Source organism: Hemicordylus capensis, chromosome 6, assembly GCF_027244095.1.
Source record: "Hemicordylus capensis ecotype Gifberg chromosome 6, rHemCap1.1.pri, whole genome shotgun sequence".
Classification (NCBI taxonomy): domain Eukaryota; kingdom Metazoa; phylum Chordata; class Lepidosauria; order Squamata; family Cordylidae; genus Hemicordylus; species Hemicordylus capensis.
Window position 1 is genome coordinate 50,538,699 of NC_069662.1, and position 18,040 is coordinate 50,556,738.

The 18,040-nt window shown below is 45.1% G+C and overlaps 1 protein-coding gene across 1 annotated transcript in view; it reads right to left on the bottom strand.

Annotated features, from left to right (window-relative positions):
- The window catches only part of DNAJC7 (DnaJ heat shock protein family (Hsp40) member C7), a 47,313-nt gene that overhangs the window by 27,176 nt on the left and 2,097 nt on the right, over positions 1-18,040 (bottom strand). The window lies entirely within an intron of this gene.

The following is an 18,040-nucleotide window of genomic DNA, read 5'->3' on the forward strand; positions in this document are numbered from 1 at the left end:
CTTTCCCCCGACTTCCGGACACTATGCAAGAACCTACTTGAAGACTATGTGCCCAGAACCTTTCTGAAGCAAAGGCTGGTAGTTACTTGGCAGAATATAAGGTGGGAAAGGTAAATATCCATGGCTGACTAAATATGCACAGTTTGCACAACAAGAAGTACTATACAGGCATACCTTGTTACTCATCATCTAGTACCCACGGTTTCACGTATCTACGGTTGGAGAACTGACACGCAACCTTGGCATGTGCAGGGAGTGGGTGGGGTTTAAATCCACAGGTTGTATCCACAGGTTGGGGCAGTGGTGGCTGGAAATGACCTCGGAGGTAATTTCCGGATGCCATTTTGTGGCTTGTTCAGTTTAAAAAACAAACAAACCTCCCCCACTAAAAATCACAGAATAATGGCAAAAACTGGTCTTCTGGGGGGCATTGGTGGACTGCTGGAGGTCTGTGGAGCATGGTAGAGCACTTTACTTTGCGTTTTTTGCCTGTTTTTTTGCCATTTTGGGGGAGACTTTTGGGCCTCCAGGAACCTAACACCTGCAATCCCATAGACCTTAATGCCTTGGTATCTGTAGTTTCAGCATCCACGGTATTATTGCTGAAAGGAATCCCCACAGATACTGAGGTCCACCTGTATACAACAACCTAATGTTATCACTTTTAATGTTTGACCTCAACATTCAGGTTTTTGCCCTGATTTATTACTTTGCATAGAAAACCAGGCTTAAGTCAATGTGTGACAGTCATAGATTCAGTTTCAAGAGATTATGAGTGTGTAGACTACATTTTTAAACATTAATAATATTTATTTATAAGATTTATATATTTACAGTATTTAACACATTTATATACCACCCAAAACATATATCTTTGGGCAGTTTACAATAAAAACTGTACAAATTAAAACATTAAAACAACTTACAATTTAATACAATGCTAAAACATATTAAAAACTGTAAACCTAATTAAAAACATGGGTAAACAAGTGTGTCTTAACAGCATTTTTTAAAGTTGTCAGAGATGTGGAGGCTCTTATTTTAACAAGGAGTACATTCCAAAGCCTCAGGGCAGCAACGGATAAGGCCTGTCCCTGAGCAGCCGCTAGACAAATCAGTGGCAACCTCTCCAGATGATCTCAAAGGGCGGAGGGGGTCAAAGCAAAGATGATGTTCTCTTAAATACCCAGGGCCTAAGCTGTTTAGGGATTTATAGGTCATAACCAGCACCTTGTATTTTGCCCAGAAACTTATCAGCAGCCAGTGTAGCTGTTTCAACACAGAAGTAATATGGTCTTTCCGAGATGACCCAGAGACCAATCTGGCTGCCTCATTCTACACCAACTGCAGTTTCTGGACGATGTACAAAGGCAGCCCCACATACAGCACACTGCATTAGTCAAGTCTGGAGGTTACCAGTTTATGTACCACTGTATTGAGGACATTTATCTCAAGAAACGGATGTAGCTGGCGTATCAGCCAAAGCTGACAGAAAGCACCCCCGGCCTCAACCTGGAACACCAAGGAGAAGTTAGGATACAGAAGCACCCCCAGATTGCATACCTCTTCCTTCTGGGGAAGTGTGACCCCAGCCAGAACCAGCAGATCAAAATCGTCTCCCAACTCAGCAAGCGTCTACCAACTCAGCACAATAAGAACCTATGTCTTATCTGGATTCAGTCTCAGTTTGTAATCCCTCATCCAGCCCATCACCGCCTCCAGGCAGGCATTTAGGGAGATTATGCCTTATCCCAATGATGTTGACACAGGAAAATAGATTTGGGTATCTTTAGCATACTGATAACATCCTGCAACAAGTCTCCTGATGATCTCTCCCAGAAGTTTCATGGAAACAATATGGAGCCCTGAGTGACACCATACAAAAATTCAGATTTTGAAGGGCAACAATCTCCAAGGGACACCATCTGGAATCTGCCCGAGAGGCAGGAGCAGAACAACTGCAGAGCAGTGCCTACCACTCCCAACCCCCTCAGATGCTCCAGGAGAATAATATGGTCGATAGTATCAAAAGCCACTAAGAGAACCAAAAGGATCAACAGAGTCACACTTCCTCTGGCAATTTGCAATTGGAGATCATCCATCAGGCCAACCAAGGCAGTCTCCACCCCATAGCATGCCCCAAAGCCAGTTTGAAATGGGTCTAGATAATCACTTTCCTCCAAGACTGCCTAGAGCTGGGGCCCACAACCCTCTCAATTACCTTGCCCAGACGTGGAAGGTTGGAGACAGGCCTATAGTTGCTTAACTCTGAGGGATCCAATGCAGGCTTCTTCAGAAGAGGTCCAATAATTGCCTCCTGCCCTTCCTCAGAGAAGCATTTATAACCTCTACCAGGCCTTCTACGACAATCCCCCTGGTTGATAGTATAAGCCAAGTCCGACCTGCCTTTATGCCCTGCCTTTCAGGACATAATCTTTGAAAAGTAGCTAATACTCCAATTTAAAATTTAAAAACTCATTTTAAAAAAATGCTATTTATCCATCCTAGTGTGAACACAGAACCCTGGCCCATTCCCCAACAATGATAATTTCAAAGCTTGCTATTTGCTTATATTCATGCAGGGCCATTTATGGTGTTTGTACCTTGCTGAAGATAAAGCTTGCTGAAGATAATGCTTATTTGTAACCTAGTGATCGGAAAAGACAGCCAGATTAAGTGAGTATTATATTGCTTAGGTGGGAATGAACAATTCCATTTTGGCAGGGGGAGAAGATTGAATTCTGGCTGAAAAGTATGTGACCAACTTCAATAACTGTGTAAACCGCCCTGAGCCATTTTTGGAAGGGCGGTATAGAAATCGAATAATAATAATAATAATAATAATAATAATTATTATTATTATTATATCTGCTGCTGAAAAAACATTTCAGTGCCAGGCTGCTTCTACAAAAAGATGCTTTGGCCAAGCTGAGAATTCCGTTCCCAGGCTCTAGCCACTGAAATTAATTGGCTATGAGGCTAGAAAGTCAAGTTAGCTCTTTCTCAAGCAGTAAGGCTCTGAGCTGGTTCCCTGAGCAGAGGCAGCACACAGCACAGAGCCCCACCTCCTCACTATCTCTGACAAGAGCCAAGCAAAGGGCATTCTGGAGTGGGACAATACAAGCTATGTTAGGAAAGCCCCCAAGAAGAAGAAAAAACAAACAAACAAAAAACAAAAGACGGTTGTGTTGGGTTAACATAGTTTCACGCTCATAATGGCCCCAACACTGCTCCCTGCCCGCCTGTCCCCCCTGCCCTCCCTTCCCCCAGCCAGTTCTCACTAGAATGGTGCAGTTCATCAGCTCTCAAAAACAATAGGACCCAAGCACATTTCAGCTCCAAAGGGGGCCTACGGAGGTCAAGACCAAGATATGTGCAGCGTACATGTACTGCTGCCAATCAAGTTAGGCTGAAGGAGGTAACAATGGCCCTGATTTGCCCCTTGCTTACACCAAGTCCAATGAATGCAGAGGGGAACAGTACATGCTATCCAATAGGCTCAGGGCAGCCCAAAAGAACAAGTGATGCAACCTCAGTACACCAAAACTCCCTCCCTCTTCTACTCCTTTTGACTTTCTCCCCGCCCTCCCCCCTTAATTTATTGTAGCAAGCAGTGAGAACTTCAAGTTGGGAGAGAGAAATAACTTTGAATATTAGGAATCTTTTGCCTAAGTTCTTACAAACAACAGAAGCAGTGGTATACACATGTCTGGACTGTACCATTTTAGATTGCAATTGGGCATGCAGATGACTGAGTACTTGCCCTAAACTAAAACCCTGCAGTTGGGAAAACTAACATGTAAGGAAAACTTCTAGCCCAGAACTCTTCTCTTTGACAGGCTAGCTTTCTAGTGCAAGGTTTTGTAATATGGGTGAATCATTCAATCATGAGAGTGCCCATCTGCCGTCTGAAATGGCACAGTCCAGATAGCATTTTACCACTGCATCTGTTGTTCATAAGAACAAGGCCTTAGAGGGGACAGAACATAAGAGAAATGAACACAGAGGCAGGAGAAATGAGAAAAGAACATCATAACAAAAATGCAATACACAACTCCTGCCTGCACCCATCTCCCAAACCCTTTGCCTTCTCCTGCATTTTTTGAGGGAGAGAGATGGCCTCTAAAAACAAGGAATTGCCTCCATCTTGTGAAACCATGCTTCACATGATAAAAATTAGTTTTTATGCATGTGAAGTATGGCTTCACAAGTTGGAGGCAATTCCTTGTTTTTAGAGGCCATCGCTCTCCCTCCCTCCCTGCATTAGTTTCTCTTTAAAAGAGTTTCTCTATCTTTTCTATTCATACCTCCAGAAAGTGTTGAGTTGAAAGAAAATGTGCAAGGTTTTAAGGTAGTGGGAGTCCATGATATCCTATAAGAATTAATCTTGGATATCACATACAACCCTAGATAGTTTTATCTCAGTACAATAAATGTTTAAGGAATCCCGACTCTCTCCACTAAATTAGGAGTCACTGGCACAGTTCAGACATAGCGTAAAACCAGGCTACTGCCCTTACTAGAAGAGAACATGCAGCTCCATCTCATGTCAGGCCCGGACAAATCTTCTCTGACTTTAGAAGCCAACCCAAACGTTTAGGAGCCGGACTCACTGTTCAGCCTTCAGGATTTCTCTATGACTTATGAATGACTGGAATTTACAAACAAAATAGCAGGGAACAGCGCAATCTCTTGGACTTGAGCCTCCCCCTTAAGACATCCCTGTCTCTAGGCACGACAAGTAAATTTCTAATGACTAGCTGATGCCCAGGGTTTCTCAAGCCCTGAGTTCCCTACAAATTAAAGGAACCATGATTTGTTTAACTAGCAAACCAAACCAGTTTGATACTGGTTTGTCTTAACCAACTAGAGTAAGAAAAAAAAGTTTCCTGAATTCATATGTACCAGGGAATTTTGGTTTGTTCATCATCTCGCACTGCGCGGGAGGAGGCAATGGCAAACCCCTCCTGTATTCTACCAAAGAAAACCACAGGGCTCTGTGGGCACCAGGAGTTGACACCGACTTGAGAGCACTACTTTACTACAGTGAAAGCTTTCACACTCTTCCTCTCATGAGGAAGAGAGGGGAACGCATGTGCCCACTGCTCTCCAAGGCTCATGAATGTATCTCTAAACCGTGGTTATATTTGAAAATGGGTTATATTTGAAAAGGGACACTGCCAGACATTTCACATTTGTTTTTAGATTATAACTCAATTGGGGTAGGTTTGACCCCCATATAAGATTAGCAAATAGCTTTTACAAGTGGAGGGAGGTTAACACAAACAAGATTCTCAGGTTCTGGTGAATGTAGAACTGAGGCAGTTTTCTCTAGACAGATCTACACAATTTGGGCCTTGTGTGCATCCCCATCCCACTTCCAGTCTTTAGGGTGCCAGCGTCTATGTTTACGGAACCATGAACAGGACCTCTACAGCAGATCTTAAGGGATGGGTGGGCTTATGCTAAGAGCTGTTTCCTAACACCATGCGATGCTGTAACCAGCCTGAACCTCTGCGATAAGGCAGGCTGCAAGTCCAAAATAAATACTATGATTCCCAGAAAGACTTGGTGGTAGCAAGGAGAGCCACAGACACGGTCTCCCAAGTCTTGCTCCTTGCCTTCATAGACAAATCAGGAGCAGTGCTCCTCTTGAGACATGAACTGGCCATGGGGGCAGGTGGAAGGCGAACTATACGAGAGCACAGGGAATAATATTAATATATATATTAGAGCAGTGACTCTCAGTTTACCTACCTTCAGGGAACACTTTCCACACTGTCTCATCTTCTTCTGAGGAATCCCTGCATGTCACCAGAGTTCCTGAACCATCCTCTGGGCAAAGAGTTCATGAGCCAGGCCTGTTGGGCATCACAGTCACCTTGTGTGAACCGAGTGAGGGCTCCAGGATGCACCCAAGATGCCCCTGTGGCTGCATATTGCAGGGAAAGATTGGTCGTGGTGAACAAGTTATTTTTATTTATCTGCCACTACTGATGATCTCATTAAGAAACGAAAGGTTCCCACCAGGGGCCTACAGCAGTGTTCTACATGGTAAGGCCTGGGGGCCACTGGGGGCCCCATCAACCCTAAGTGTGGCTTACAATTGTTTACTGGACCTGTGTGACGTTTGGGCCAAAACTGGATATTTAGCACAGTCCTCTGGCATCATTCTGCCTGTGTAGTGCTGTGGGCACTTCTGTTAGGGAAACTGAGCCCTCGAGTCCCTACATCATTTTGGAAATCATGCACGGAGTACTGGGAAGTGTAACCCTTCCCTGTACTTTCCTCCTAGAGCTCTTAGAAGGCGGCTCCATCTCTCTTAAAAGGCCCTCTATGAGAAAAAAATACAATACTGGTGTGGGAAAAAGCACAGTGGGAAACGGCTCTCATATTGAAGGTTTTAGGTTTGTTTTTAAAAAGCCAAGTGGCTCCTGCTTGAAAAAAAAAGTAGTGATGATCAGTGATCTACAGTGCAGTAATTGTTCTTTTGTGTTTTCCCCTTTTCTTTTTGCTAGGGGAGAGGAGAGATGCAGCACTTTGCATTAAGGAAGTATTGCAAGAAGAAAAGAATTATGTGAGTCCACAGAGATCCACAGGCCAAACACCAGAACTGCAGCCACTACTATGTTGAAATGAATGTGGTGAGCACACACAGAAGAGGTTTTTAAAAACCCTACACTTGTTTACTAAGGACTCTGGCTGCATAACAAGGGAAAAAATTCTGATCTCCTGGTATCACGAGTGATTGTTTCTGCTCTGAACAGATGCCACAGCCTGAATGAGGTCATTCTGCAAGGCCTACACTGATGTAGGCTGTGCTCCCCACTTGCTGCTTTTGAAGCTGGAGAAAGAATCTGGCTTGGCTAAAAATACAATCCAGCTCTCTGAATGGGTCTCTTTGTCGGGCAAAGAGTTGGCGTCCCTCTCTGGTGAACCCTAGGGTGAGGGGCAGAGCTACAACAAAGATCTAAAAAAAGTCTCCTCCCACCACTAAGCTTCTGGGCATGGCACAGCTGTGCTAGGAAGGATTCCAGTGCTCTGGGTGTGTCCCTCGCAAGTGTCACATCCATCGAGGCTGCCATGGCACTGAAGCAGTAAGCAGAAGTGAAACTCAACAGGTTCCCTCTGCCCAGGTGGAACAGCAAACACAAATCTGAAACTTCAGTAGGCTGTTTTAGAGATCAAGAACTGACAAGCAAACGAGTTCAACAGTTCAGTAAGGATGGACACACACCCAAATTGCAAGCTGCATCTGGCTCCTAACAGACTTGTGTGGCCCTGCAGCTCCTGATAGCCTTAGACGGAGCTTGCCACTTGCTTTGGGTTGCATTCCCAAGCAACCCAACTCTGAGAAGACCTGGTCTCAGTGCACCAGGGGCCTCTACCAGCCTCACACCATTCACAGGCTATGCCTCAATCAGAATAACTCCACAAGTGTGGCACCATGGAGAGGGTCTTCTAATCACCACATTTCCTGTGCCCCACTGCAGGATGGGAATTTGGTTCAGTTTAGTTGCCATTACTGAAGGATTCCTGGTTAGTTTCTTCCCCTTTGCTGATGAATATGCTTAAATCCAGTGAGTTGCCATGGCTGATCTGAGGTCGTGGTCAGATGGACTATAGGTGTCCACCACCCTCAAGAGGAACTGCACCTGGGCACCCCTGGGAGTGTGCCTGGAAAGGGTTCGCAGGGCAGGGATGATGGCTGACCTCGTTCCACCACAGTTTAGCAAGAGGGAGAGCCTGTGCATGGGCAGCCCTGTGAGTGGATCACAGACAGCTACATGGGAATGATCCCCTCCTGGCTGCTGGTGCCTTACCGCCCGCTGCAGCTAGCCTCTCCTCAGGGTTGGGAGTCCCTGGGCTCAGAAATGGCCACACTCCTCAGGGGAAGAAGCCCCTGAACTTGGGAATGGCTGCAGCACAACAGCATAACAGACAAATTCCCCACAGTGGGAGCTCTGCAGGGCGCTTGGTCTGGTCTTAGGGAGACGGAAATGCACACACGTCCCCAGCATGCCCCGAGCAGTGACCTTGGGGCAAATAACCTTCAAGTGATTTTTTGGTAGCTGCACGGCAACTATGGATGTCTTTTAGGTTACGTTTCAGTTCAAGCAGAGCAACAGTGAGGTCTAGCACGAATCATGTATGTGATCTAGAACACATCCCCAAATCCTCTGCAATGCACTGGAATTCTGTAGCAGATTGGCTAGAGTTCCTCTGCAAACAGGTCAGTGTGGAAAAGGCTCCCTGAAGATAGAACGTTTTAAAGCTACTGTCCTAGATGGTCTGGCCAGCTTTCTCACACACTAAAATTTGACGAAGACCAGCTGTAAATCCATAATTTGAAGTGTAAGTGAATCTGCTTGGTTTTTCCATTGGGGCTTAAGACTAAGGCCTTGAATTTTTCTCCTCCTCTCTTTTTGCCTTAGCTCATAAAACTATCCCCTTGAGTCTCAGAAGCATCATGGATATTGGGCAGCTCCTGCTCTCTCCTTCATGCAACACTTCATAAATATGGCAGTTCAAGTTAATGTATAGAGCAGTGGTTCTCAAACTGGGAGCCTCCAGATATTGCTGAACCATCAGCCCCAGCCACAATAAATTGTAGCTGGGGCTGATGGGAGTTGTAGTTCAGCAACATTTGGAGGCTCCCAGTTTGGGAACCACTGGTATAGGGGGTTTGAATTGCTGCAAGGCAAGCGAGTTAAGCATGGGGGATGGTACTTGTAGGAAGAGGCTGTCCAGAGATGATCTTTGTGTCTCTTCCAGTTCTAAATGATGTAGGCTAAACAGCACACAATGCAGGTTATTGTAGCATACTGGAAAATATTCATCTGTACACCAGCGCCCCCTAGTGTTTTATACTGAGAATTGGAACCTGTCTTCATCAACGTGCTGAAAGAACAAATGCTCATCATGCTCACGTGCATTTATTCTGCAGATTCCTTTTGCAGACTGTAGGAAAGTGATTGTACTGTGAAAGTTGCTTCTGAAGAACTGGATCTCAAACTTGAACATCTGGGATGTTCTTTGCCTTTTTAAAATTATTATTCTAAAGATAATACTTTTCAAACATGTATAACATGCAGGATTTTATTTGCCCTTGAGCAACAAAAACCTTCCATCACACCTCCTTGGCCTCAGCATACCTTGCACTGCATTGCCTTGCTAGGAACTCGGCAGGCTTTGGTTTCCTTTTCTTGGAAACCGGTTAGCTGCCAAGTACACAGGAGCTATTAGAGATCCAGGGAGCAGTCCTGCTTTAAATAAGTCTGGCAAGAGAAAGTCCTTAGAAACAAGATGTTCACAAAGCAAACTGCAGCTAATTTTTGTTAAGAAAGCCTCAATGTAGCCTGCAAAGTAGGAGCTGCCAAAGCTAATCAAAGCATTTTGTACAACAGATGGGAAAAAGAACATACCTTTACTCCATTTTGTTCTATACATCCACTAACAGTCTTAGGGGAAAGGACATTAAGGTATCACAGCCGTGCTGCTTGAGTATGTTCAGAGATGTGGGCTTTCTAGAAAAATTTGAACTTGAATTTTCTCCAGAAATTTTCCCTCTCATTTGCATAACATTTGCATTAATTCTCCCCTCAGAAAACGAACTATTATACAAACTTTCTGGATGCCCTAAATAGATTGCAATCTGATCTGGAATATTATTTGATCTATTTATACAGTAAATACAAATATTTACTGTATAAATATTTACTGTATATAAATAGGTCACACTAATTTCCCTCCACTGTATCTCAAACAGTTTTCAACTTGCCAAGTGGAAATTTTAAAAATGGAAGCCTTCCATGGGGGGGGGGGGGTATGGGGAAATTTTCTGTGGAGAATTGTCCACCCCCATCTCAGAGTATGCTGGAAGGAAGGAGATACTGTATGTCATTGTTTTAATAATAAAGGTTATCTCAGCTGGGGCCTAGTAATATCTGGACAAATGACCACCACAACCAGCAAGTCTCCGTGAACACTGCTCTTTTCTCCAGAATGTTTCACAACTGGAGATGGAATATTGGACAGTTGGCCTTATATTAAAGACACAAAAGGGCTGCTTCACTTGGGATCCTCAGCTAATTGTGGCTGTCAGGCTGCACTTACTCTGTGCATTCAGACGTACACTTCTCCTCCACACCTTACAGCAGTAGTTGTAACAACATGCAGGACATAAATATACCTTTCCTATGTGTGTGAAATGACACTCAGAAAGACTTGAAGGATGAGATTGGCTTCATGAGCAGAGCCCAACTGAGCACTCTAATTCAGGTGAAGAAGGAGTTTTCACAGAAATGGATGATTAGCTGCTCTGAAGCACTGTGTAGTGTAGAACATTCCCTGTGTAGAACATAGCTTGGATCGCTAACTTAAGTCACCCAGAGCTATTTGCTCTGGAGATACTGTAGGTGTGACACATCGTGTTTATTCCTGTATATGATTGTGCACGTTAATTTCTAGGTATAAATACGGAGATAAATAGGACATTGTTTAATAGCCTCTAGGGACCTAGCTTTACGTCAAAGGTGAACATAAGAACAGCCCTGCTGGTTCAGGCCCAAGTCCTATCTAGTCCAGCATCCTGTTTCATACAGTGGCCCACCAGATGCCTCTGGGAAGCCCTCAGGCAAGAGGTGAGGGCATGCCCTCTCTCTTGCTGTTGCTCCCTTGCAAGTGGTATTGAGAGGCATCATGCCTAGGGAAGTGCATGGAACTGGCCAGACCAGTTTGGTTCGAATCTGAACTGGATTCGAGCCGCCCCCAGGTGGCTCGGTTTGGCTTGAATGAGCCCGGTTCCAGACCAGTCCAGCCATCGTGCCAACTAAAGGGCTCGACGGCCATACTTGTAAAGGGGAATCCAGCAAGTATTCCCCTTTACAAATAAAGGACCGGCGGGGGGGAGGGTAAGTTCCCCCTTTTAGCATTAAAAACACTCCTGCATGGTGGGATGAGGGTGTTGGCAGCCGCCGCAGCTGCAGGAAGGGGGATGTTTCCCCTTTTACCTTTAAAAAAATTGCTACTGCACTGCAGGATGGGGGTGGCAAGAGCCTCTTCCAGCTCCCTTCCTGCCTCCCAAATGACAGTGTACGCTGGTTTTGAGCCCATTTTGGGCCTCTCTGTGCACACGCCAGGCCGGCTCATGATCGGGGGGCTTGGCTCGGCTCACCACCAGATCAAGCCACCCCCCACCCCCAGTTTGGCTTGAGGGCGAGCATTCGAACCCAGCTGGCTCAAGAGTGAACTGGCTTGAGAGCAAGCCGGTTCGCAAACCTGTAATCATGCTTCTGAGGTTGGATGAGGTGGCCTATAGCCACCAGACTAGTAGCCACTAATAGACCTGTCCTCCATGAATTTGTCTAAGCCCCCTTTAAAGCCATCCAAACTAGTGGCCATCACCACATCCCATGGCAAAGAATTCCATAGATTAATCATGCGCTGTGTGAAAAAAATACATCCTCTTGTTGGTCTTAAATTTCCTTTCCTTGAACTTTCTTTTTCATGGGAAGACCCCTGGTTCTAGTGTTGAGAGAGGGAGAGAGAGAGAGAGAGAAAGAGAGAGAAATTTCTCTGACCACTCTCCATGCATAATTTTATACACCTTGATCATGTTTCCCCTTAGTCGCCTCTTTTCCAAACTAAAGAGCCCCAAATGCTATAGCCTTGTCTCAGATGGAAGGTGCTCCAGGCCCCAGATCACCCTGGTTGCTCTCTTCTGCACTTTTTCCAATTCTAAAATATCCTTCTTAAGATACAGTGACCAAAACTGTATGCAGTACTGCAGATGTGGCTGCACCATAGATTTGTATATTATAATATTAGCATTTTTATTTTCAATCCCCTTCCTAATGATCCCTAGCATGGAATAGGCTTTTTCTCACCGCTTCTGTGCACTGAGTAAACTCTTTCAATGAGCTGTCCACAATGACCCCAAGATCTCTCTGCTGACAGCTCAGATCCTATCAGCGTATATGTGAAGTTGGGCTTTTTGCCCCAATATGCAAAACTTTACACTTGCTTAGATTGAACCCCATCTGCCATTTTGTCACCCACTCTTCCAGAGAGATCTTTTTGGAGTTCCTCACAATCTTTTATTTTATCAATTTTATTTTTTATTTTATTTATCAAATTTGTACACCACCCCAAACTTTCATCTCTGGGCGGTTAACAATAGCATAAAACCAGTTAAAAACATATACAAAAATGTAAAAACAATTTAACAATTTAAAAAGAAACCAAAGATTAAAACCCATAAAATTTAGGATTTTACTACCCTAAATAGTTGTCAAATTCAAATTTGGCCACTTCGCTGCTTACCCCAACTTCCAAATCATTTATGAACAAGTTAAAGAGCACTGGTCCCAGTTCAGATCCTTAGGGTACCCCACATCTTACTTCCCTCCATTGTGAAAACTGTCCATTTATTCCTACCCTCAATTTTCTGTCTTTCAACCAGTTACCTAGCCACACATGAACCTGTCCCCTTATCCCATGACTGCTGGGTTTACTCAAGAACCTTTGGTGGGAAACTATGTCAAAAGCTTTTTGGAAGTACACGTATACTACAATGTCAACTGGATCACCTTTATCCACATGCCTGTTGACATTCTAAAAGAACTCCAAACATTTAGTGAGGCAAGACTTGCCCTTGCAGGCCATGCTGGTTCTTCAGTAAGGCCCGTTCTGGCTTTCAGAAAGGCCTACATGTTTATCAAATTTGTCCTTATGTATGCTTTCCATCAATTTATCCAGCACCAAAGCTAAGCTAACCATCCTGTAATTTCCTAGATCCCTTTTTGCCAGAACCTTGGCACTCCCTTTCTGTGGAACTTCTGGAGGAGAACTGCTGGGTGGATCTGCTGGGTAGTTCAGCAGCACCTGATAAAATACTATGAATTGCAAAGTTTGAATTGCAATTGCCTCCCTCTCTATCTTGACCCCCTCCCCCCAAAAAAAAATCCCAGGAATTTTCTTCCTCTATCTTTGTTTTAAAAGCACCAGGTACGTGGTTCTCTGATGGTGGGTCTGCTAGTGTCAGAGGTGAGCCATTCATGGGTTTCTCCTTTGGGTAGCTGGCCTCCTTCTCGGAAGACCTCTAAGGCCCCTTCCAGCTCTAGAAGCGTGGTGTAGTGGTTAGAGTGCTGGACTAGGACCGGGGAGGCCCGAGTTCAAATCCCCATTCAGCCATAAAACTAGCTGGGTGACTCTGGGCCAGTCACTTCTCTCTCAGCCTAACCTACTTCACAGGGTTGTTGTGAAAGAGAAACTCAAGTATGTAGTACACTGCTCTGGGCTCCTTGGAAAAGAGCGGGATATAAATGTAACAAAAACAACAACAACAACCAGTTACATTAGCTACTTTCCTGCACTCTGGTACAGAGTATGATTGTAGGGACAAGTTAAATATTTTTGCTAGGAGATGAACAATTTACATTTGAGTTCCTTCAGAACTCTTGGGTGGATGTCATTTGGCCCCGATGATTTGTTAATTTTTAGTTTTTTGAGACAGTTTAGAACATCTTCCCTCGTCACCTCAAATTGGCCCAATTTTTCAATCTCTAAACCTGAGAAGCTCAATTTTGGAGAGGGTATATGGTCAGTATCCTTTGCCATGAAGACAGATGCAAAGAACCCATTCAGCATCTCTGCAATCTTCTTATCCTCCTTAATCATCCCTTTCATGTCCTCATTATCTAACTGTCCAACTGCCTCACTGACAGGTTCTCTGCTTCTGATATATTTAAAGACATTTTTGTTATTCTCCTTGACGCTTCTAGCTATATGTTCCTCAAAACTCTCTTTTCCCATCCCTTATTGTCTCCTTGCATTTCTTTTGCCAGAGTGTGTGTGTTCCTTTCCTATTCTCTTCATTTGGGCAGGACTTCCATTTTCTGAAGGCAGTTTTCTTCCCTTTCATAGCTTCCCTGACTCTGCTTGTTAGCCATGCTGAACTTGGTGACCTTTCCTCCATCTTGGTAAACATTCCAACTGAGCTTCTATTATTGTGTTTTTAAATAAGTTTCATGCTTTATGCATTTGCAAGAGCCCATTAGATTACTGTGGAGTATCGGAGCATTTGCAAGAGCCCATTAGATTACTGTGGAGTATCAAATCAGAAATAACCACCCTTTCCCCCAATGCTATCAATGCTTGTTGTTACTCTGGTGGAAATACTTCATGGTAAAAATACTAAGAATAATGGTGTCCAAGTATATTATCTAGGGATGAGCCCGAAGCGTTTCAGCGCCTCTTTGGAGAGGTGCCCAAACACTTCAGCTCCCTGGTGCTGAAACATTTTGGCATGGAGTGAAGAGTTCCCTTAAGAGGAGGTCGGCAGGTTCTACCTGCCCATCCTCCAAGCCCCGCTGCCCCATGCCGGCACTATCTACATGGAAATACCTCCTGCAAGCAGCAGCTTGTGCTGCTTGCCCCTTTAAAATGCCACGCCGCAGCGATGGGATGTATCCCCTGGCATGCGTCGACGCCATTTGCATGCCAATGCCATGGGAGGGAAGCTGGGGGATGCATCCCATCACCGCGGCATGGCGACTTAAAGGAGCAAGCGGCACAAGCTACAACTTGCAGGAGGTATTTCTGTGTAAACAGTGCTGCGGTGGGGGCTTGGAGGAAGGGCAGGTGGGACCTGCCCATCTTCTCTTAAGGGAACCTCTTGCCGCCCTTAGATGTGCACCGAATTGATTTGGTGCACATCCCGAATATTATCTCTAGATATAGGTAAAATGAAGTACCTGGTATCGATCCGGTATTATAAAAGCAGTAGGCTGAGCTGTTATGATTTACCTTGTTTATCTCCACCTTGTTTATCTTAGACCCTGTTTTTCATGATGAATCTCAGAAATATAGTGTGCGTTAACATGCACATGAGAATGACAGTCATCCCAGACTTATACTGTGGATGTCCAAACACACAGACATATTTCTGCATTTTAGATGATGGGAATTTTAAGAGATGATATTCATTTATTCTTTCTTTAAAACATCCAGCCTTTTGGACAAACTCACAAACCATACACTCCAACAAAAAATTTGAAAATCACATGAAAGTCCCAAAGAAGAACTGAGAGACAGCACAAAGACACAACAACCAGGAACTCACTCAGGGAAAACTAAAGGCCAATTTTAAAAGGTGGGTTGTTAATAAGCAATGAAATCAAGAAACAGAGGGGTGAAACAAATCTCTTGGGGCAAGGAGTTCCAACATCTGGGAGCCATCAAGGAGAAGGCCGTTTCACAGGTGCCTGTCAACCAGACTTCAGGCAAGGACAGACACAGATGGCTCTCCCTCCCACACCATGACCTCAGAGAACAGGAAGGCTCATCTGGTGGTGGGAGATGGTCCTTCAGGTACTTTGGGCCTAAGCCCAACCTAGGCGACTGTCAAGGACTGCTATTCCACATTTGCAAAGATTCACAAGTTATGACTGAAAATGGGCACATGAATGGCAATGGTCACATTTCTGATACTTGCTGTAACATGGTTTTTTGAGGCCCTTAACTGTTGGAGAAGTTTACCTCGTCTCTATGTTTACCTCATCTCTATGAAGACATCTATAATTACTCCAGGGAAGATTCTCATTCTAGATACTGCTCAGGGAGCTCCTTCTTGGAGCCACCACTCAAGGGTAAAATACAATGAGTGGCTAAACTCCAAGATTCTAGTGTTCCATGCCCCCTGCAAAGAGATAAGCTTTCTTTGCGGAATGACCTGGAAGCTAGGTCAACAGAAGGTGCTTGCCAGATGTTTGGGTCCCATATATTTTACAACTTTGACACTATTGTCTAAACTATCTGCACTGAGATACCATATCAACAACATGCTTTATAGGTCAGCTTCCCTCTTAACATTCCTCTCCCTCCTGATTACCACACAAAAATACTTCCCACTGCATTGCCTACATTAAGCCAGGTCTCTTATTTCCCATGGTCCTCAGAGTATAAAGCCAACACTCTTCAACACAAAGAGAGCACAGACCAAGGAGTTTACCAAAATAAGAAGAGTTCAACTGAGTCACAGCAGGTGGCTTATCTAGCACAGCCAGATCTTGTGTGTTTTAGGATGTTTCTAATAGTACACTGTGCCAACAGAGTACTCCAAGCTCCAGCCTGTTTGATCATGGCTATTAGGAACAGCCTAGGTATTAAAGGTACTCAATCATCCTACCAAATTATGAGAGGCGTACCCAAGCCATAAACACTGTACCACAGCATTTTCACACATCCCATCTTCACAGAAATCTCACCACACTAACTCATCAGTTGAAGAACCCCTGCATGTTGCAGAGGACACTGAAGTATGTGACAAGGGTACAGCTTAGAGATGTGCACGAACCTGCTCGGAGGCCCTTTTACGGGCCTCCGAACAGGTTCAAACACTGGGTGGGTTCGAAGTTTGAAGGCGGCGAGGTGTGTGTGTCTCACTTTAAGGGCGGGGGAGGATGCACTTACCCCTCCCCCTGCTTTCCACCCACCAGCGCGGTGTCAGTAAAAGCCCTTGGGGCAGCAGTGTACCTCCCTACCGCCCCTTCCCTCTCTTCAGCCAGAAGTAACGGGCACGCATGCGCCCTTCGTGATCACCCGGATGTGCGCATGTAACATGCGCATGCACACCTGGTACTTCCGGCCACTTCCAGCCGAAGAGCGGGAAGGGGCGGCAGGGAGGTACACTGTTGCCCCGAAGGCTTGTACTGACACCGAGCACCGGCGGGGGGAAAGTAAGGGGAGGGGTAAGTGCACCCCCCCACCCGGTTCCATACACATCCCTAGTACAGCTAATTCATTTCTGGCACTTGCATGGCTTGACGGGCTTCACTTCCGCTCTGTGTGAAGTGAGAATGAGCCACAGAACACATCCAATATTCTCCTGTGTCTGGACATTAGAGGGGAAGACCAATAAAGCTTGTCCACAATTACCTAAAAAGTTTTCAAGGAACCACAAACTTAAACACTTAACTGGCAGTGTGCATTGTGTGTGAAGCGTTTCTCTCTTTTCTGTTAGACAGACAGTGAGTTGTCATCATGCTCTGGTCCCCCAAAGAGGATTGCCAGCAAATCCCACTGCCAGAGCCATGGCTTCCAGATATCTTTTCTGAGTCTGTGTTGGCAACTGGGGAGGCCAACTGGTGCTCCTTGGAGGGCTGTTGCCTTCAGTTGCTCGTCGTTCATCACTGTTATAAGAGAACCAGCCTTGGCTTTGCATGTGGGAGACTGGCATTCAAATACCGCCGAATGCCATCAAAGCTTTGCAGCCAGACCAGTCACTCTCAATCTAACCTAATTTGAGGGTAAACCATATTGTGATTTGCTATTTCCAAGAGTAAACAAGCCCTGCCAATCAGTCACCCTGTGACACACGGCAGCCTGCCAGTCATCCTGTGACACAGAGGCACACATGGGGCAGGCCAGCTAAATGTGTCACTTTACACCTTGTAAATGTTACATAGGAACATAGAAAGCTGCCTTACACCAAGTCAGACCATTGGTCCATCTAGCTCAGTATTGTCTACAGACTGGCAGGCAGCGGATTCTTCAAGGTTGCAGACAGGAGTCTCTCTCAGTCCTATCTTGGAGATGCCAGAGAGGGAACTTGGAACCTTCTGCATGCAAGCAGGCAGGTACTTTTCCCAGAGTGGCCCCATCCCCTAAGGGGAATATCTTCCAGTGCTCACACATGTAGTCCCCCATTCAAATGCAACCAGGGCAAACCATGCTTAGCAAAGGGGACAATTCATGCTTGCTACCACAAGATCAACTCTTCTCAACATTCACCCAAATGTATGTTATCAACACACACCCTAATACATCCCAAGGTCTTAGGGCAGAGTTTCTTAACCTTGGGTCCACAGTTGTTAGACTACAACTCCCATCACCCCCAGCCACTCAGACCATAGCTGAGCATGATGGGAGTTGTAGTCCAACATCATCTGGGGACTCAAGGATAAGAAAGCCTGCCTTAGGGCAAAAGGGATCTGAAATAAAGCTGTGTTATTTTGAGCAAAACCAAAATTTCATTCAT